Source organism: Manduca sexta, chromosome 23 (genome assembly GCF_014839805.1).
Source record: "Manduca sexta isolate Smith_Timp_Sample1 chromosome 23, JHU_Msex_v1.0, whole genome shotgun sequence".
Classification (NCBI taxonomy): Eukaryota; Metazoa; Arthropoda; class Insecta; order Lepidoptera; family Sphingidae; genus Manduca; species Manduca sexta.
In genome coordinates, this window is record NC_051137.1 from 14123891 (window position 1) to 14146965 (window position 23075).

The window sequence follows — 23075 nt, forward strand, 5'->3', positions numbered from 1 at the left end:
GTTACGTCTGTATTCTACAGATTTTGGATTTCATCTTGGCTTATTTCTGCTGTCAAGCATCAGTTCAGTTTGAAGAACCTATTAGATGTAACAAGACTTTAGGCAGATGTTGAGTGCAATGCGATGTCATGTCCTGGAATCTAATTCCACTTCTACGTAGTTTTACTAAATGAGCAGTTGTTTAGCATCGGGAGAGCGACATGCATAATTCATCATCATTTTCTACGAAAAAAGTACTACAACATGGATTTACTTCAACCCCGTCGCACATTGAGTCGCGGCGCAGAGCAACATCGGTCGTAAAACACATAGGTAAGCTGGTTCAGTGACGCACGTGTGTTCAAGGGGATCTATTTTATTTAAAAAGTTCGTATCTGTCAGTGACGAAGGGTGAAATTTACAAAAGGTAATGCAAAAAAAATGACTTATTTAACATATCGCTTCCATTTTAACAAAAAACTAAGGCAAACTTAAATCAACTTTAAAGGGAAGCCGATAGGAATCGGGTTGTATTTACGCTTCGCCACCGGCATCTGTACAAAACTATAGTCTATACTAATAATTAATGCTGAAGAGTTTGAATGTTTGTTTGAACGAGCTAATCTCAGGAACTACCAAAACCGATTTTGATTTTTTTTCACTAATAAGAAGCTACATTACTCCTGAAGCTAGTTTTTATCCCGGATTTTAATTCACGCGGGCAGAGCCGTAGGTAAAACTATCACAAATATAAAACAGCAACCTGGAGGGGTAGACACAGAAAAACATCCAAGTTGTAGTAGATTGCTCGTCTTCTACTATAATAAATGTGTGGACAAGCCTAAATAAATATGGACTTATCTTAAGACTGATAAGCGCTGCATGGCTTATGATGAAAAAAAAGTTGTTGACTCAATGGCACTAGCCTGTTCAGTATGACACATTTTTAAATAATAATAAAGTTTTATTGTACATAGCCCAGTTAGTTTACAATTACAGTGGTTACAAATTACAAGCATATTATTAAAAACAAAAAATAACATATTTGCCAGGAGTACCCAAACTAGACTACTGTACCTTGGGATACCAGACGATATATTACAATTCGAAACAAAGCTACATATACGTCTTAATTTGTTGTATTAGTGTTCCGAAACGACCACTAAAAATCCTATTGGTTGCATTGCGGCTTCCTGCAGCAGTAATGTGCAACGTCCCTAATTAAGCGTAGTGGCTAATCTATTGTTGCGAATGTGGCTCATTTCAGCTTGATTATTTGGATTGGGGTTGATGAAATATCTAAATTGGGATATTTAAAGATTTTATTAAACTTTTGCAGCTACGGGTATATTTAAACAGCATTGCAGACTGCATAGCAGGTGCGAAGGGTCCATATACCCTATTCCTACCGGCTTCCCTTTATGTAGAATCTAATTATCACTAGAACGCTTTCCAGATCACATTTATGCATAGTAATACCAAAATTCTGCATTGGGTTCCCTTTCGGAAAATTTCTCCTTTCGCCACTTCTGCATACTTCATACTCTGAAGGAACATTGCGGTAAAATCATCCCACTCATCCATTATAAGAATCCTGCGAGTTACAGTTACTATAAATTTACATCTAACAGAACGTTAGTCGTACGTAATCACATGTAGTCAAAGGTTTTCTGAGTCTACATAAATCCATAACTGTTCTTGTATAATAATTCATATATCTACCTTTGTTTTGTGACTAAGTTAAATTTTCCGAAAGAGAAGCCGATAAACATATATGTACTAATACGCATAAATGCGGGCTTCAAATCGTTCTAATGATAATTTAGCTAAATTATGAAGGGAAGCCGGTAGGAATCTGCTTATATGAACCTTTCGCTACTGCCAATTACCATACAGATACAAAGCAGGAATGAAGTACATAATATCAAATCCCATCTGTTATTGCACTCTCCCAGACATCCAACATTTGCACGAACACCATAACTCAGCGGCATCAAGTCATTGCATATGCATATCGCACGTGTTCAGTTATTAACTGCGCCCGTCTGGACGTCTCCAGATATAGAACGCACATGTCGAAAGCCATGCAAATACGAAGGGCGAACTCGTTAGACCTTCATTCAATGTAATTTTGCATGTAATGTGCGTAGAGTGTAGTTTATTAGAGAAAATTGCATATTTGAATGCAGTTTTTTCTTCTGTAATTACGCAGTGTAAAGAAAATTATGGCTACTATGTAAACTTACCGCTATAATAATATGATTTTTTTATATAACTAAATGAAGAAACATTATGAGTTGCCTAGGTTGTTACTGAACGCAAGAAATGACAATAATAGTAACATTATCATAGATCTTTTTTGGTTACACGTGCACGGCGAAGTGGCCCCACTGTACCTCATTGAAATTGGAAAGAGGTCCGATAGAATGTCGACGGCTGAAAGATCATTACCCGTCGGCAGTCGACATAATCACGCTGCCTATTGGAACCGGATATACACAGGCTGATCCCGAATCGCGACACAATTATTGGGCGAATGGGCAGGTTTTAACACCTTGTGTACGGTGGTCACTATCCAGGCGGATATAAAATATATCCTACATGAACTCAGAATTGCAACGAATTAACTACATAAAACTGCAATGCAAGCCCCATATTATGTAGTTATTACTATTTAAACACTCACAAATGCTTGCAGTACGCCACTTAGCGGCAGAAATAGAAAATGGCCAGCGGAATTATCGCAATCAGAATTTACTGATACATATTTTTATTCCTAACAAAAGCTATCATTATACAATTTTAAATAATGTACACTAGTTCCATAAACTAGAAGAAATAAAGACCTACCGCAAAATTAGGCGCATAACCTTCATTGACATAACAGTCTACCACAGACATAAAAAACAATAGCTATATAAATATTAGAAAAGTTTCAGTCGCGAAGGATATGACGTGTAACATGGCCGCGTTCCCAAAGCCGGCGAATTTCTAAATGTACTTCCATAACACAATAATACAGTCATTCGTATGTATTGAAGTTTGTTTCGTATGGGGATACTAGAAAACAACGAAAATCTAGTATATTATAGTATAATATGCAAATGATAAACTCTGGGGCGATGGGTAATAACTGACTCGATATTTTATCGCGTAATACGAACTGAGAATCTCGATGTGACAAGTGAAGACCGCAACTATCAATATATAATAGGAATCAAAAATGTAATAAATCATTTTGATCGGCAAAGAACGAAGTTACTCTTCAGAATCTTGACAATTTCCTATCCCCTGAAGATGTCTTTAAAATTTTCATTGATACTAGTATAACAGTGGCGAAGCGTCCACACAACCTGATTCCTACCGGCTTCCCTTTTAGGTTCATTTATATTTATCTTAGTTTTTGTTTTCAGTTAAATTGGCCGCGATATAATTAACTAAGGCATTTTTTTTGCCTCGGCTTACCTTTTGAAAAATTTCACCCTTAACTACTATAGTATACTTCCCCAGTTCATAGAAGAACAAGAAAAATCAGCTTCTTTAATGAGTTCTTTATAAAACTAACTAAATAACATTTTTGACAGATTGTGTGATTGTGTGACATCTACTGATTTATAATATCTTTATGAAACCTAAATTACGCAAATATATTTTCTATTTTTTTTTTTCAAATCAAAACCTGCACAAATTCCTTCCTTACATCAATCGATTTAAAAGCCACCGAATAACCGATCTTGGATAAACACGATACATACAAAATGGTTCGCGATGAGTTTTTGCGTGTCAACGGATCACTCGGCCCATTCAATCAACATTGCAGAGTACCGTTGGACACCGCTAGTCGATCGTGGATAGGGTTACCATATGACAGGCGTTTGGCGCATTTGACAGGTATTTTAAGCTAGATAGGGTTGCAGCTGGCACTATGCTAAAACATGTATTTTCAAAAATTGTGTCTTAAATAATATCAGTCGCCATGTTGAATTAAAAAAAAAAAAATACTTTTCATCGTATTATCTATTGTCTTTCACGTGTTTCCTAGAGCTTTTTACTTTAGACAGGTATTTTTCTAGAAAATCAATAATTTCGGGCACTTAATACAGGCATTTTTCCATTTCCCCAAATGGTAACCCTAACCGTGGCCGGTTCCATGCGCAGTCTGTTCACCCCGGGTCATGCGCAGTGAACCCCGCTGATGGTTGGGCCGGTGGCCAAACTTCACGCATTCATGTTTTGCAGTGATTGAATCGGTTTTCAGTCAACATTTTTGGGAATGACCTATTTCTTTTGGGATTCATTCATTCGTTGCATGTGCTTTTTAAAATATGGGTAAATTTAAAGTATTTTTTTTAGTGTAAAAATATTGGTAGCAAAATTCGACTCAGTAATAATTATATGTTATGTTTACGCGAATAAAACTATTTACGGATATGTAGTTTATTCATTCCGTAGGCAGTCCACCCCGTGACCATGAAGGCTGTAAATTTTTTAAAACATGAGAATATAATAATATAAATAACCGCGAAAAAATCCGTAAATATTTTCATTTCACCGACTCAGTAATTTCAAAGACTATCCCCTACAAAAAAAACAAACTCACGAACATTTCTTTTTTGTACCAGTTTAATACCATAAGCAAATTTACACTTATAATGCGAATAAACTTAAGCATTCCCGACGGCTTAATCTAAGACAGCTTACACCCAAAGCAATATAAGTGAAACCAATATCTCTAACGCAAACTGCGCCCGGCACGGTACATCTTCAGCTGGGTTTAATAACCTCGCGTTGGACGGATCGCGACTCATCTAGGAGCCAATAAAACAACACTAACGCTGACGCCAAGCTGGCTGTTAGCGGCATAACGTAAGCTGATAGAAGACGTAGGATGATCAATCCCACGGGCATTATCATTAACTAGCGTTTTCAATAAACAATTCCAATCTCAATCTTCAATGCGATTCCGAGAATGAACCAATCAAAGTAAGTTATTTGTAATCATGCAAAAAAAAACTTTGTTCTGATTGGTCCATTTTCGATATAGATCAAAAAAGAGATCGTGTATTTAAAATGGCGATAACTCGGGTAACTCTCAAATCGAAAAAAATACACTAACTTATCCGCCTTAGAAATCGAATGCAAAACTGTAAGTACTTTTTAAAACTCAAGTACACTACTACACATTAGATAACCTTAATATAGCGCATAAAAATCACCTTTGTTACAGAGAGGGCTAAGTCTTTATCCGCCACGCTGACCCAGCCTTCGTTACCTTCTAACTACGTAGAAGTTATGTTATCACTACATAGAATAAAACATACGCAAATAACACTTTTTGCGTCGTAAGTAAATTATATGATTCAGACACCCCGAGGTTTCCTTTGTTTGAAACTCTAAATAGACAAAGGCTTTACATGAGCATAAAAAACAACGCCTCGCGAACACAAATGCATGAATCGACATAATTTTTTATACAAGCAATTGTATCACCGCATTGTCACTTTATAGTTAAAATATAGTTTTTAATTCTCAATTGTTACCTTTCAAATTCAACTCTATCTGTACAACATCAATAATTATCCAGAGAGAAGAAAAGGGGGATTTGAGTCTACAGTACATGCAATACGATCGATTGTAATGAAATTATCCTGATACGCAGGGGTCGGTGCAGCGTGCTTTAACTTATGGGCAAATGTAACGGCAAATAAAAATCACCCATATTGCCCTAATATATCCATGTAGTTATATTACCGAGCCAAAAAAGCCCTTCTCCCATTCTGCTTTTTAAGATAACATATTTTTACTTGAAAATGACCCATATTGTGAGGTCAAGAGAGTCCACTGACCTGAACAGTGTCATAATAATATATAACTCCATTAGATAACCACGACGATTAGTCACAAAGTAAACACAATAAACTGCACAATGACACTTGTAATATAAAAAAAATACAAACAACATTATCTGCAGAACAATGCCCTCTTCTGTGCGGTAAATGTGTAACAAATTGCGTCTCTCGAGGATTTGATTCAATTTATATCTCATTAGAGTCTTCGATCATAATTTAACCATGTAGATTCCACAGAAACGGTATGTGATAATCACGCCTTTACTCCCGAAAGTGTCGGCAGAGGTACAACTAGGGCAACCACTTTTTGCGAAGTGTGTACCCATGATGTGATAGGAGATGAAATTATGAAGACTCGCTTGACCATAGAGTTGCAAACTCATAAAATTGTTTAAAAAATGCAACTGCGCTGAGAAATGGTCTAAAAGAGAGTGAGACTGAGAATAATATAAAATCGTAACATAAAAGTGCATACTGCTGTTCTATAAAGCCCGTAATTCCCCAATCTAAATGATCATAGAAAATATAGCGGATTCCTTATCTCGGACACTAATCAAGACAAACAAAGGGAGGACACAAAGTTCCACGTATTTGTCAAGATGTGCCACGCAAGGGCATCGTCTCAAGTAATTATTGAGAATATACGTTATCTGTGGGGACGGCAGAGTCCAGAGCGAAAAGACGGAAGTCACAGCTGCGTACCGGTTTGGCCGGTTTATTGGTGCAAGCCCACCGCGTCGGTTACTTTTTAAATATTACATGACTTACTTGTGTTTTATGACTTGTATGGTCTTTTTTATCGTCAGAGAACTTTGACTTATTATAATATAAGTAGTTTCATTAAATGAAAATATAAAGTGCCAGAGATAATGCACGGGTGTGACACCGCTCTTTTTAGTCCATTGAAAAGTTACATTTGGGGTTGCGTTTTTTAGAGGACGCAATTTTATTTTTTTGAAGTGTAGGGGGGGTCAGTCTAAAGCTAAAACCAAGTTTGTGGGGTCGCCACCCTTGTCCCACGGCCGCCATCTTGAAAATAGGGGTTGAAATGGTTTTTACGATGTATCTCTTAAACTATTTATCTGACAAAAAAAATGTATAAACACTTTTTATTGAAAATTAAATTCTCTACAACTTTGGTCTAGTAACTTTTGTCGTAGAACTATAAATAAAAAAGTTATAAGCGAAAATGTTAAGAAATTCAATGTTAAGCAATGTCCATTGCAACGTCATCAGAACGTGTGTTTATAAGGTTCATAATACTCTTTTTTGTACTCATTAATACCCAAATACCCAAGGGACAATTAGGGAACAAAAGAACATCTGCCTGCTATTATTATTATTATTTCTTACCTCTCTTACTGTAAGAATAGCTGATAATATTGTGTTGAAGTTGTCCTAAGTAAGTTTTCATTAGCATTTTGGCTTTTAAAAGTCTTTTAAAAGTCAAAATGCTAATAAAAAAAAAGTAGTTTTCACTAAAGTTAAAATCGTGTCTAAAATCATTCGAAATCGTCAGCAGAATTAAAAACAGAATAAAATACATTCGCACGTACAGAAATATGTAGCACAACTAAAAGATATAAGTTGAACGACAACTTCAACACAATATTATCAGCTATTCTTACAATAAGAGAGATTAGAAATAATAATAATAATAGCAGGCAGATGTTCTTTTGTTCCCTAATTGTCCCTTGGGTATTTGGGTATTAATGAGTACAAAAAAGAGTATTATGAACCTTATAAACACACGTTCTGATGACGTTGCAATGGACATTGCTTAACATTGAATTTCTTAACATTTTCGCTTATAACTTTTTATTTATAGTTTTACGACAAAAGTTACAAGACCAAAGTTGTAGAGAATTTAATTTGCAACAAAAAGTGTTTATACATTTTTTGTCAGATAAATAGTTTAAGAGATACATCGTAAAAACCATTTCAACCCCTATTTTCAAGATGGCGGCCGTGGGACAAGGGTGGCGACCCCACAAACTTGGTTTTAGCTTTAGACTGACCCCCCCTACACTTCAAAAAAATAAAATTGCGTCCTCTAAAAAACGCAAGGTAAGGCCTAAAAAATGTAACATTTCAATGGACTATTTGGCAAATGTATGGAAAGAGTATATAAGGTCACAACTGCACATCAACAAACCTGTAGTCATCACTGTTGTTATTACAAAATCCTCATTAACCAAAAGCTGATCGATTTTTTAATGCAGTGTCACTACATTTGTATGAAAGTTTGAATTAGACCACGGACTATCGATTAAAAGCATTTCAGCGCTACTCGGAAATGCTTGCCCCAGTTTTTATTTAAATTTATTACCTCATGTCATTGCATTTTTTACAACTGATTAGTTGAGAAGTCTCGCTATAGGGCAAATAAATATGAGAGCTAAGCAGTTCCTGAAATACTGCAGTCTGTGTAGCAATTAATTCGTACTCTCAGAATAGACGTAATTTCATTGCTTTGAATGACGTGACGAGCTTGTTGTACGCCTGATGGTAAGCGACACGACCGCCCATAAACAGTAGAAACACCATCCAACATTGAAATACAAAGTATTGTTTGGTATTCCACTGCGCTCGCCATCGTAAGACATGTGATGTTAAGTCTTATTATGTCCAGTAGTTATAGCTACAATGACCATCAAACCGGAACACAACCGTGATTGCACACTGCTGCTTGGAGGCAGAAATAGACATTGCGATAGTACCTACCCAGGCGGACCCTCACATATGAGAGACCTACCACTAATGACTATAAAAAAAACTACGTAGAACTCCAATTTTATTCAGCAACCGATGATTAATACCGGTAACCTTGATCCGCGCCGGCTTCCCCGAGTCCCACGCGGCCCGTCACTACAGAATCGCATAACACGTGCCGCGGCCGCGAAACTGCAAGTTTGATGACCCTAGCACACCGTCTCAGGCATTACTCATACATCGAACAATACACTTCAACTGTGTTTAATTACGCTCGAATACATTCCCAGTTTCAGTACAGCAAGGAGGCGTAGGGTTGTCACTTTAAGTTAAATGGATTTTCAGTTTACTTTTTGTTCTGATTTTATTGGAACCCCTAATTTGAGGATATTTGATGAACTATGATATGAAAAATATTGTTTCTAAATATGTTATTTACCTATTAAAACAAGAGGCTTTGACGGCTATACCACAGATTATTGTAGAAGAGAGAACCAACCAACTAGAATATTCCCAATATATGAAAATTCGTAAAACGAATTTACACTACTAACTAATGAAAAGGTAGAATACTGAGCGAATTTAAATTATCACTCAACAAGTCCAAAATTACTCAGTAAAATTCAACCCAAACTATTTCATAGAATTTAAATCACATTTATATTCAGTGCGGACATTTTGTCAGACAACCCTACGTGGGCAGATCTCGCGACTCGCCCACGCCACATTGCCTTTTCTGGCCGGTGCGAGCTTTCGCGATGAGACGAGCAAAACAAACCACAAGCTCGCCCGACGCAGAGAGCCATGTAGGAGGGCCTGTTCTACCAGCGCACGATAATTTCACATCTACATATTGGCATTTGGCTGTACGTGTTTTTGTCTGTGCACGGTTTTAGGTTAATGTGACAGACGTGTACGAAACTAATTTAAATCCCGCTTTGGATTTCTAAGCTGTGGGTGGTAACAACCATGTGACAGGCATAACGTTTCTCTCGAATATTATACTGTATCCAGCGCCTTACTATCGTCACTATTTTCAAATCTGACTATTGTGTATATGGATATAATGCGTCTGGGTGGTAGACACGCGAGTAATCTACAATATTGACTCGATCGTGTGTATCGCTTTCCGGAGTCAGTAAGTGTACAATCCGATGAGGCCAGTATAATCTTGGTACCCATTGCAAGACGCAGCATCTCTTGTACTTAGGACTCTACTAAACCTCAAAATAAAATAAATTTTCGGATTTTATCGCTATTTTTTATATTTCTTTTGGGACACAAAAGACAAGCTGATTCGGCGTAGATCGGATCGTCAACAACAAATAATAAATATAGTAAAATGTGGGTAGATATTGAACTTTGAACACCTCAGTCCGCCCTGTGACTATGAAGGCTGCAGTCTACGAAACGTAGAGAGAACATTAAAATATAAAAAACCGCGACATTTCAATGTCTAAATTCGCATGAGCATTCCATTCATTGTAATGTATTATACACCCTCTTTCGAAGTTATAGGAGTTGCAATAATACCCAAGTATGTAAATATACGCACTGATACACATCTTTCTACAAGATATAAGCAAACTAATTAATTACTCATATCGATGATAAAAAAGGCCACCCACGATTAATCGATCAGTTAGGTTTCGCTCATAATTAAAGCTATCAGAGCTGATGAAGACTGTGTCACCGAGTTATTAGAACGATAAGCCGATTAATGATTCATTAGATGAGCAACTCGGCTGCAACGCGCTGGCGGTGAGTGAAAAATTAGCATTTCACGTCTATTATAATTATGGCACTTGTATTTTGATGTGGTTTTACTCGCCATATTGATTTTTATTCATCACTAATGTTATTCGGTTGGAAATTGCAGTCAGTAGGCATAGGCATTATATGAGACTTTATGGGAGTCGATCGCAATTACGCAACCATTAAATTTTTCGTATCATTATTACACTATAATCATGTTTTACGACACAGGCTTTCGAATGCAATCCATATTATAACTACTAACCTTAGCTATTGTTATATTATGTTGCTCTAATAATCTTCTGTATGGTCTTAAACAAAGAACAATATAAAAACGAATTTACTATATAGTCGAGTTTTGGGTAGAGTTTCTAATGTTTACGGGCAGTCGTGGACATTTTTCATAGGCATACAACTTTTTCTTTTTACAATTCAGTGGGATACTAGATGTAGATAATCTAATACTCTTATAATACAGTTGTAAAGTGTCATGATCATCTTGGAGGTTACGAGGAACAAGGCCATTATATCTGGAAACTAGCAGACGACAAATGAAGACAGAATGTCGCGCATAACTGCGGCTCTACTGTAAAATACTGGATAGAACTACCTCATGGCCTAAATGTGGAACATATAAAACTTTATACACAAGTACCTCCTTTCGACCAGTAATGGCGTACAAATAAATATTACGCGAAATATCTGCCCAGTTTATCGCATCTTATGAATTTATTATGCAAATAACGTTGACCTGTTTAAACCTGTTTCAGAAAATAGGATTGAACACGGCATTTAGCCTACAGCGCTGGCAATAGCCTACCATTATTCGCTAGCTATTGTTACCTTCGTGATAGGCTTCATCTTCAGTCTAGATTTTATACTACGCAATCGGTGGTAAAGTGCACTCAATATAAATATCGGTCAATGAGGAACGAAGACTTCATTGTAGTGTTTAAAAGAAAACTTTATCAATACTGCCGTACAGACACTATATCTTTAGTAAACCTATCGATCTATTGTTCACGGTAGAGTAAAATTCGATTTAGCCCCAAGTCGAAGGCGCTAGGGGCCAAATTAGATTGACCTGACGCAACCCACTTGTTCCAAGAGTGGTCTGCAGACGTGATTGGACGATGGAGCGGATAAAGTGTTTCCCCGTGTTTTAATTACCATCTCGTCTTAGATTAAAACATAGTGCCTGGCTGTACGTGACGCGAAGGGATGAGAGGTGGCGGGGACTATTTCCACGAAACTTCTTATTGTATTTGCCGTCGCGAAACATCATCAAATTAATCATAAAATTATGGAATACATTCCAATACATAGCGTATCTAATCCCAAGCAGTGCTGTACTAGAGGGGTACCAGACATGGATCAAACCCAGGAGGAGTGCAAAAATGACCAGATCAGGACCGAGTATTGGGTCATGTATGGGCGCAGTTATAGAAGCTCGTACCTGCCCGAAGAAGACTCGTCACGGCAAGACCAAATATTCGAGAAATAATCTGTTAAATCTCATTATACACAGCCTTAAAGAAACTATTGACTAACATCTCATCGTGTATTCCCGAAGCATTTTATATTAATCTCGTCGAATCCCACAGGAAATGTTCCCGTATTAACTACAATAAAACCTATGCAAAGACTAAGACAATAAACCTTTGTATATCCCACCAGTAGGGGATGGAGTCAAAAATATATTTAGCCGGAAGAAATTCCGGAAATGTTTAGAAAAATCTGGTAACAGTCTGAAGAAAGAAAGCGATTATCATGAATTATTAGCAATTATAATTTTTTTTTAAATTGCCTTATTAAGCTAGTGGGAGAAGTTTGGGTTTCAGGCAGTTTTTTCCGGTTTCGATTCTTTGACCGATGCGAAACGTGGATGAACTAATTGCGCCACTTCTTACGTCCTAGGGTAATGATGTGAGCTTATGTTATTTTCGCTGGGTAATTTACGGTTATTTAGTAACATAAGAGTTGTTCTGAACCTCTAATATTTCCGTACCCTTGAAAACCGTGAAACCTTCGCAAACATTGCTCCTGATAGCTCTTTTATCGCCGATATTCCAGAACATACCTCCATTCCACATTCATAAAAATTCCGGTCACAACATAATCCGGAAACTCATTATTCCGGTGCCATCCGCAACATTTCGGACGTGTGGCCACCTCACAGCCCATGATGACCAGCGCAAACATCAATCTGCCTTTGTAAATTCATAATTCACAGCGGTATCGTGCGGTGGCCCCACGTTGTTTATCCCGGCGGACAATGGCCAATATTTGCCGTGGGCGCGGCGTAACGCGAGAGTTCCATTGTCATGATAATGCACAACATGGGATATTGTGGGGATCATTGTATTTTTTGTATTGCGTTGATAGGAGGGGAATTCCAGACATTGTTAATGAGAACAGAAAATCGTTGTATTAATTAATTAATATGGACTTTATGGAAGCAGTAATATGAAATGAATTTGGGTGAGTAATACATTTTGAATTTGTGCATTATCTTTCTGGGCAATATTATCTATGACTAGGTATTTTCTTCCCATTTGCAAGGAACAATAATCGATTCATATTTTCCACAACCTCACTAATTGATGTACCTAGATTATAATAAAATAGCTTTTGCCCGCGGCTCCGCCCGCGTTATAAAGTTTTTCGGGCTAAAGTTTTCCGTTATAAAAGTCACGCTATATATTTTCCCGGGAGCTTATGTTCTTCCCAGGGTCTCAAACTGTGTCCATACCAAATTTTATCCTAATACGTTGGGTAGTTTTTAGGTTTAACACGTTCGGGCAGACCGATGCAGCGGGGGACTTTGTTTTATGATATATTTTTGTAGAACTTTTTAAGAGGAACAATCCCGTCATACATTATTGTTGCATAACTTTAACCGTTTACGCAGCGCACGCAACAGAAGCTCTCAAAACTAATAAATTGTCCCCGTTTTTGCATCATGTTTCATTACTGCTCCGCTCCTATTGGTCATAGCGTGACGATATATAACCTATAGTACTCCAGGAACAAAGGGCTATCCAACACAAAAAGAATTATTCAGTTCAAACTCCTAGTTTCTGAGATTAGCCATTACTGCTCCGCTCCTATTGGGTATAGCGTGATGATATATAGCCTATAGCACTCCACGAACAAAAGGCTATCCAACGCAAAAATATTTTTTCAGTTTGGACCGGTAGTTCCTGAGATTAGCCATTACTGCTCCGCTCCTATTGGGTATAGCGTGATGATATATAGCCTATAGCACTCCACGAACAAAGGGCTATCCAACGCAAAAATAATTTTTCAGTTCGGACCGATAGTTCCTGAGATTAGGCACTACTGCTCCGCTCCTATTGGGTATAGCGTGATGATATATAGCCTATAGCACTCCACGAACATAGGGCTATCCAACGCAAAAAGAATTTTTCAGTTTGGACCAGTAGTTCCTGAGATTAGCGCGTTCAAACAAACAAACAAACAAACTCTTCAGCTTTATATAATAGTATAGATTTGAAAGGTCTTCGTCCAACATTATACATATTATAGAAAAATAAGAAATCTTTGAAGTTCGCACATCAAATAAACGACTTAGGTACGGTTAACCGTAATTTATGTCTATAGTTCAGAGAAAAAAAAACTTGTCTACAGTTTTTTTTCAACATGATGGCACTATCCGTGTAAAATGCCTTACATATAGGTGATTGGTATATAAGTCTAAGCCAACCTGCCGTACTCATTGTAACACACCCAAAAAACACCGTCGATTTTCGAACATTTTTTTGTTAACCAAATGAATAAACTTGAGCGCTGTAACGGCCCATTACACGGCATCGTAGCAGAAATTACATTACACCCTTCGTTGTAATGTATTGGAATTTACCTACAATTAGGGTTGCCACGTATCAAACAGAAACGCCGGATTTTCCGGCAGTTCATCCGGATATTCACGTAAAAATTCCGATTACAGGAACACCAAACTCGCATCTTGCGGGGTTATTTAAAATTTACAAGATAAGAAAATAAAAATACAATACATCGTCCTTGGCTGAATACCAGACTAATTTGGCCAGACGGGACAAATTGTCCAATTTTATTTACACAGCTAGCAACCCCAAATATAACACTTAAGCGCGATTGCTGGTACGCTCGAAGCGCTTCTTTCGCTTTTAATCAACGCCGCCCCTTGTGGATTGGGACCTGTTAGTGTCAATTTAATAAACCTTTCGAATTGAGCGTCAAATTTAAATCTCCGCCGTGGGTTTGTTGTTGAGACGAGAATATTGTCTTAGAGAGTCTTGATCCACTTATTGTTCAAAATTTGACATTTATAATACGATGTGCTTTGTATATTATAAATTCGAATTATTCTGCTCTCAATGGGTAGTGACAACGTAAGCTTCCTTTACTTGACTTGTAGCCTATGAGGATGTAAGTTCTAATTCTAGACCGAAAAATAAAACTCGTGAAAGATCTTTGATTCCAAAAACCCTCAATCACTAGGGATCGGAATTCGGGTGAAAAGGTATTGCCCGAAAACATTTCAGCAATAAGTGCGAAACACCGAAACCGCTTAAACGCGATAAAGGACATTCAAATGAGAGCGCCGCTGCCGCGGGCCGCCCGCCACAATTATCCATCCACGGTCCCATTGTGTGCGTTAAATCGTCCGTAAAAATTATATTTATATTTCTTTCACCATTGTTCCGCGTGCCGACGCTATCCTGGACCGATAGTCGGCTGGAATTTTTATTTATTTAGTTATTTTATCATCGGTATATTACCTAGCGATTAATATTGAAATGCCGCACGAAATCTACCGCTTGATAACATGGTCACGAGCGGGATCCCAAAATTAGCATTTGCACTGGTGGTAGGTCTGTCATATGTGAAAGTCTGCCTGGGTAGGTACCAACGCAATGTTTATTTCTGCCGCCCAGCAGCAATAGTCTGGCCTATTGTGTTTCGATTAGGACATTGTAGCCAGTGTACTTAACTACATGACATAATAAGACTTAACATCTCAATGTTTCAGGATGGCGATCGCAGTGGAATACCAAACAATACTTTGTAATTCAAGGTGTTGGATGGTGTTTCTGAAGTTTATGGGCGTTCGTATCGCTTACCATCAGGCGAACGGCAAGCTCGACTAGTCATTCAAAGAAATAAAAAGAAAATGTTTGCCGCTTAGTGTTTGTATTCAGTGTCAGAAGTAAACTAAATTATCTTCTCAAAAACGTCTATCCCCCTTATTCATAGACGTTTTTATCTAACGACCGAGTAAGGCTGTGATAACAAGTCTGTTTCTCAGTGCTGACGGCATGGCAGTCTTCACAGTGCGTAGATGTAGGGCCGTCGTGATTGGCTAATATTCAAATACAACAATAATAACCAATCACGACGGCCCTATGTCTATTTCTCAGTGCCGTTGGGCACTGAGAAATATACAAAGGGCCGTTGTCCGTCCTTAGATAAAAAACGTATATCTTTACATAATAGGCAAAAAACAAGAGAATGCCCATGGCATTAAGTCCGCCTGTATACCATGTGTACAAAGTGTTAATAAATAATAAATAAAATAAAAAACCATAACCATACGAAGCTTGGACAATGGACATTCATCCACAAGATGGACTAGATAAAGATCACAAGAACACGTTGAATGCCACTTTTGACAGGTCCATTTGGAAACCTTTATGATCTACGTTTAGGAAGAGACTTCATACTTCATGTAGTTGATAATGTTGAAGGAAATTTCTTTTAATTGTAATTATTTTGTGTAAGTTCTATGTTGTAAGCATCGATATATGTGTACTACGTACTAGATTTGGCGTTCCGATCATTCACTGTGTTCAACTGAATTGGACTGTAATCCATTCAAACTGACTTTAGTATGGTGTATATTGAGAGCTTGTGGTTGTGTAAGAGCGTCGCTTATAATATAAGAACTCGAGGCTAAGTGTAAACCTGGATGTAAATAAAAAAGATTAGTGAAATACGTAAAATTATTTGTTGTTCAAGTGAATAAATTGGTAATAACAGTGACGTTTTGGTTGCAATTTAATTTCAGATTTTGAACAAATAGCTTATATAGACTTTGTGTCTATAGAATATACGTCAATGGTTGTAACAGTATCTTATTGGTATGTAATCGATGCACTCTACAAATATAAACCTTCAGACAATTCATATGTATGAAATGATACATTTTAATTTCCAACCTTCCAGACGCGCTGCATTATTCATGCTTCAAGGCGTATTTGTATTACCAGATTATAAATATGGATCAGCGGTGCGAGGAATAAGAAATATATATTAGCAAAGATATGATATTTCAATTTGTTATACAATCATCGTTTTAATGCGACAGCTTCAGTGACGTAGACGGTCTTGCTAAGTGAAAAGCTAAACATACAATTATGCTGGCTTTGGATTCAAAAGAGAAAATCTTTAGGTTTAGAACAGAAAATCCTTTGGAGTTTATTTTTTTAAATACTTTTTGCATTTTTAATAAGACTTAATGCCATGAGTATTTTCTACCAGTCCACCATAACTGCAGACTGTTGAGATAGTAGGTACGAAAGATAGGCAAAATACATTAAAAGTGAAAAAAGATAAAAAAATAATCAACATATATTAAATAATATATACAATTGTTTTTGAAATAATTATTGCAACTGTCTTGATGAAAACATAAAAGCTACCTATTCTGCAGATTTACAAACCAGTCTTATTCAGTACAGAGAGACGTAGGTCGCGATGCGGAAGAACTTTATTTCCCTCAAAAGGAGGAAACCATCTATACAGATAGACGAGCGGCTTGGAGATGGCGTATCTGGGTTATAGACATAACTGTTATAAAAATAGTACGTGTAGATAGATTGTAATGTGCGTCGTGCATAAGTTTGTTCAAACGAAAAACTTCAATAAGAACTAAACAAAATTATAAGTTGATATTGACAGAAAATTAACGGAAATAAAACGCCTTGAGAAAAATATAAAAAAAAAAACAAACTCATGAATCCTCTTTTAATAATTTTATTCTTTATTTAAAAACCTGTAGGTTTAATTACATTACTCATATCGCTAAAATCTCTACCCTCTTATCAGTACACAAACTCATTCCCATAATAAAAAACTCACGCAAAGCAACTATTCGAATATGGGCAGGCATTCGAATTTCGAACGCAAAAGGGAGGTAGTAACCGGCGCGGAAGAGTTGGTGAGTCACGAGTGACCAGCCGTTGCAGTCGACCTTGTGTTCAACTCAAGATGGCGCCCCAAGAGAAATTAAAACGAGTTTAACGCCCGCGATGACATATTTCTTTATCATCGATAATTAAATTAACGGTCGAACACTCCGCCTACATACTGCGAATTGAAGTCCTGAATTCGATTTGGGTCGAGCAATTAATTTATTTTCAGTAGGTATTAATGTGATTTGCTCGAGATGTAGATGCTGAAGAAGCACCTATGATATGATGACCACACATTTGAGTGGAATAAGATTAGTTGGAAGACTGTAAATTAAAAGTTTACTTAATAAATTGCGAAAAGAAATTACTGCACAAAGTTTCATTGCACTTAAATGCCAACCTCTTATGAAGACACGGTAATGTATGTTTGTATATAAAAGTCAATCGATATGTTTCAATGAACTAAATGAAATTTGTCAATCGATCCTGACAGGTAACAAGCAGCCACAAAACGACTAAACAAATCATAAATGTCTTTGTTTCATTCTATTTTTGGAATCCCAGGTCAATCTTGGCCAGTCCAGGAAAAAACGTAACGATCTCAAGTCCCAATTAGTTCCGAAACTGTCAGCCCCGAGCCTGTTCGCAGGTACCGAAAAACATCGTGACAATAAATCACAAACGGTCACAAAGTTCGTTAGTTAGGTCACCGCCGAACGCTCAGCTGATAGCGGCTTTAACGGACAAACTGCATGATGTCATTCGAATTTTTCGGAATACGACCGCAAGTTGTTTGTCTCGAATGTTTCTCGAATAAGTTTAAATTTGGAAACTATGTAAAACGGACATTTTTATAGGTCACCTGACACACTCGGTACCCTTCTCATACATTTGTTTATAAAAACACATTATAAATATTATAATACCACTCTACAGAAACATATATTTCACATGCACTTACAGTTAACAGAGCAAAAATTTTAATTACCTAGCCTGCAAATCGATCCAAAGATCACACTCTACACAATACTGCTACTAAAGCTACGAAGCGATAAATAATAAAATTGCCCATAACCATTAAAATGTAACAGAAAAATCTAGAAAAGTGTACCGACATGACAGTTAAAAATGACAATAACATTATTCGGAACTGAGCTATTGTCGACAGCCTACTAGTGAAAGTAATAGCGAGAAGCAACGGTCGACATGATATCACCGCTCATTGAATCAACCCACATGCTCGTAGATCATGTAGGATGTACAATGTAACGGACGGAATGACTGACAGATTGATCGGTAATGAGTTTTAGATATTTACAACATCTTTGAGACTTAAAACTATGGTAAAATAGAGGTAGAACAGGCAACTTCTAACTTAAGAAGGTTTTATAGATATTGAAAAAAAAGTTAATAAACCAGCAAGCAATATCTTGTTTAGGTATAAATGTGGTAAGATTGAATCTTGTTTTATGAATTCCAGATGCATACATTATTTTATATTCATTCAATAGGGGACCGGCCTATGCTTGATTTTGTACATTATTCTATATGTAATGGTTAATAATACGAAAAAGAAACACTGCTGCGAAAACTGCATAAAAATTGGTTAAAAAATGAGCGAGCAATTCATATTTAAAATATTATAATGTACAGAAGTGGGCGCGATGTGGGGATATCGCTTCATCTCTTTCTTTCGCACGCGTCGTAATTCCTGATGACGTCACATGTGGGTATTTCGTCTCTTTTCTGTTTCTTGTAAATTACCCTTTCCACCGAAATTCAAAGACTTATAACTTGTTGATTTTTTACCGGATTTTAATCATTCTTTCTGTGTTATAATTTATAATATGTAAATATTTGATAATAGTAAAGAACAAAAATGAGTCCGGTACCCTATTGTCTACTACTTTTAGTACGATTAATATGTATTAGAATAAAAAGATAGAAGTAAACAAGAGAATATTAGTTAATCACTGGTAGAAGAACTTTTCAATACTGCAATCTTGTACTTTAATAATAAAAGAATCTACGTTTAAAAATTATCGATAATAAAGTAAAAAACTTGTAAATTAGTAAGCAGTCTGTAATCATAATAAATCAAAGATCCCAACGGCCATTGCGCATGACATCACTTATTCCAGAGATGGGTCACGTGGGCAAAATCAGTGCACACAAATGATAATAGGTGCTCTTACGAGCCATATGGTCTGGCCCAACGGTCAAAATGGTTGACATCATTTACCTACGCACATAGGTGAAATAGCAAGCTAATTGCAAATTGGTCTGCACGGGACTATTTTCATATTAAAATGATAGCAATTGAGTTATTTTTCTATTATTTTAAATTATTCTAGATATTATCACAATAGGAACAGCGACCTTCAACCGTGACCACATCTCAGTGCTCGTACACTTAGTGGCAGAAATAGACACAGCAAACAATAACTAAGCAAGTGGATTCTAGCGTATAAAAGATCTCCGACTTATCAATAATTCCTAAATATCTAACGTTTTGCTGGCATGAAATTAGTGACACTGAAATCGGCTATCGTGCTGTACGAAACTACAGCCAAATACGATAATTGTATGGTACAGGAAAGAAGAAAAATAGGTATTTGTATCAGCTACATATTCCTACACTGAAAATCGCCTAAACTGACATGGGTAAAAACTTGCGAAATTTGAACCTACGATCTCTCACCTACACATCAGCGATGGTAACTATTAAACCATTGCGGGTCATTGTTCTGTGCGTAAGTTTGCATATTTTGTTCCCGAGTCGGTCATCGCACTCGCAGAAAAGCAATTTTCATCATTCATCGTACCAATTAAATAATTGAACAATCAGATCTCGTTGTCCATTATTAATTTCTATTTTGGCTCCTACAAATGTTTTGCACGATTTTGATCTTTATAGTCGATTTGATAGATTTCTATAACACAAATGCTATTTATAGTTTTCATATCTACTAAGTAAATAAAAAAACTGTGGATGCGTTTTTTATATATAATTTTACCAATAAATAATACATCGTGTTCTACGTGACATTTATCTCAGATCGCATTTCAGTGTGTCGGTGTGGAGAAATAGCTTTGTAAAAACGTTTTATTCCAGTTTATAAGACATTAAGGTGGTAGCTCAAGGTCCATTTTCATACATTTTGTTTCGGCTTTAATCTGGGTAACTAAACAAGTATTGGCAAGTAAAGAATTTAAATTCACGTCTAGTTAGTGATTAGTTCTCGCAGTTGAAGAAAAATGTAAAAATAATTAATAATCATGGATATTTCGGCCTTTAAAATTTAATATGACGAAATTTTAAAGGCAGAAATATCCATGATTATTAATTATTTTTACATTTTTCTTTCAACTGCGAGAACTAATCACTAACTAGACGTGAATTTAAATTCTTTACTTGCCAATACTTGTTTAGTTACCCAGATTAAAGCCGAAACAAAATGTATGAAAATGGACCTTGAGGTATCGCCTTAAAGCCATCGTAATTATTGAAATTGTCGGCTCATGTATGGCAAGCACAGTGCAGTTTTAAGCAGTGTTTGGCAATCTAATGCAGCTGTAAATGCGGTTGTAATAAAATATTACTCTGGTCAAGAATAAAGCCGGCGAATAGCAACCTAGTGTCTATGGTACAGGAATTCCCGCCCACGACGCTGGTTCACCTTTACCCAACCATAGATACGATTGGACATTACACAATGGAATGCAACAGGTTTTAAAAGAATAGTCAATATTTAGATATTTAGCGATTTAAAATAATAAAATTATATTCCTTTTTAATTTTCCAAAGAAAATAAATAATATTATTAAAGAAAATCATTACGAATTAGGTAGATACCAATAACATCATACACTAGGTTTTCGCTACGACTCCGCTCGCGTGATTTTTCATTCCGGGAGAAAAAGTAGCACTGAGGAGTAAACATCTGTTAAAAAGAACAACTGCGGAAACCACAGGTTGATTAATCCGTAATAGGACCTTTTTGGTTTATGTACCAGATTGACTACGTCAGAACAACCTTTTGTGCAGTGCTACAAAAACCACAAGTTTATTATTGAAGTACATCACTAGTTCTATGTTGAAAAAACTTACAACTGAGGAACGACAATTAATTAATAGTACTGCGTATACAGACATCATGTTTTATAAATATCAAAGGTTCAGTTTAATACCTTTATTTATTAGAAAATATCTTTTTTTTCGATTCGTACCGTATGATTTTTTTGCTAGCAAGTTCAAATTTACTGGTAGGTCTCTCATATGTGCGAGTCCGCCTGGGTAGGTACCACCGCAATGTCATTTTTGCCGCCCAGCTGTTGCTTTCAATCACAGTGTGTATTCACTGTTGTGTTTCGGTTTGAAGGACATTGTATCCAGTGAAACTACTGGATATAATAAGACTTAACATCTCATGTCTAAGGATGGCGAGCGCAGTCGAATACCAAACAATACTTTGTATCATAGTGTTAGATGGCGTTTCAACTGGTTATGGGCGGTCGTATCGCTTACCATCAGGCAAGCGGCAAGCTCGTCTCGTCATTCAAAACAAAAAAAAAATCGATTAGCTATTTACATAGTTTTAAAGATGTGAATATTAAATAAAACAATACTATCTGCTATTTAAAGCGTTTAGTAATCATTAGGGAATATTTTTCAAAATTTATAACGTATTACATTCTGCTAGCGACTGGACCTCCACTCGAAAAGCTAAAGTGTGTTCGTAAATAGTATAGTCCCAAAACGTATTTCTTCGCAGAGAGTAACTAAAGGAACCTTACCCATCTTATAGAAGTAACGAAAGCATTTTAATAGAATCTCACGTAAATAAAATGCGATCGATTACCTCACATAACTGGGCAACAAACGCACTACCTGTGTCTATATCTTAGTCATCTATCGATTTTTTTCGGGCGGGTCATTAGTTCTTAAGTGGATTACCTAATTCGCCGATCTTGTTACTGCCTACAATAAAAGCATTAGAATTCGCGCAGGTGTCTATATGACCTTTGAACGACATTCTTTCACTTTACATACGTTTATGTACGAAAAATTAAATATAAGTAAATAAAATCTCACATAATATAGTTGTATGGCTACATGCACTGCGCATGCTTCGTATGCAGCGGTTGGTTTTAAAAAATAAACTTGAAATTTATTCCGAAGTTAGAGACTGGATAAAATCATAAAAAAAACTAAATAACGGTTAGTTAAAGTTTGCTGCCGATAAAAGTTAAAAGACTTATTGTCGAGTCTACAAAAAAATATAATGTAATATTTTCGACTTTATACATATTCGTTTTCTATGCCTGCAGTAAAAAAAATATATATCTGCTGCAGCAACATTACGACAAAAAACGTTTTTTCCAGATATTTTTCTTGCTATTGCAAGGTTAAAAAATAAAAATAAAACACGGTAAGTGGGTACTTTGTAAAAACGATTTAAAATTTTCAGCAAAAAGAATGCAGACAATAGCAAAAGGTGTACACCGATAACATTTTGTGAAGTAACATCGCATTTGTAGCGGAACAAAAGCGCAATATAGAACTTATATAGGTAGGTGCACC

General features: G+C 36.5%; 1 protein-coding gene across 1 annotated transcript in view; it reads right to left on the reverse strand.

Annotated features, from left to right (window-relative positions):
- LOC115450623 (stathmin-4) overlaps positions 1-23075 on the reverse strand; it is a 52540-nt gene that overhangs the window by 28908 nt on the left and 557 nt on the right. The window lies entirely within an intron of this gene.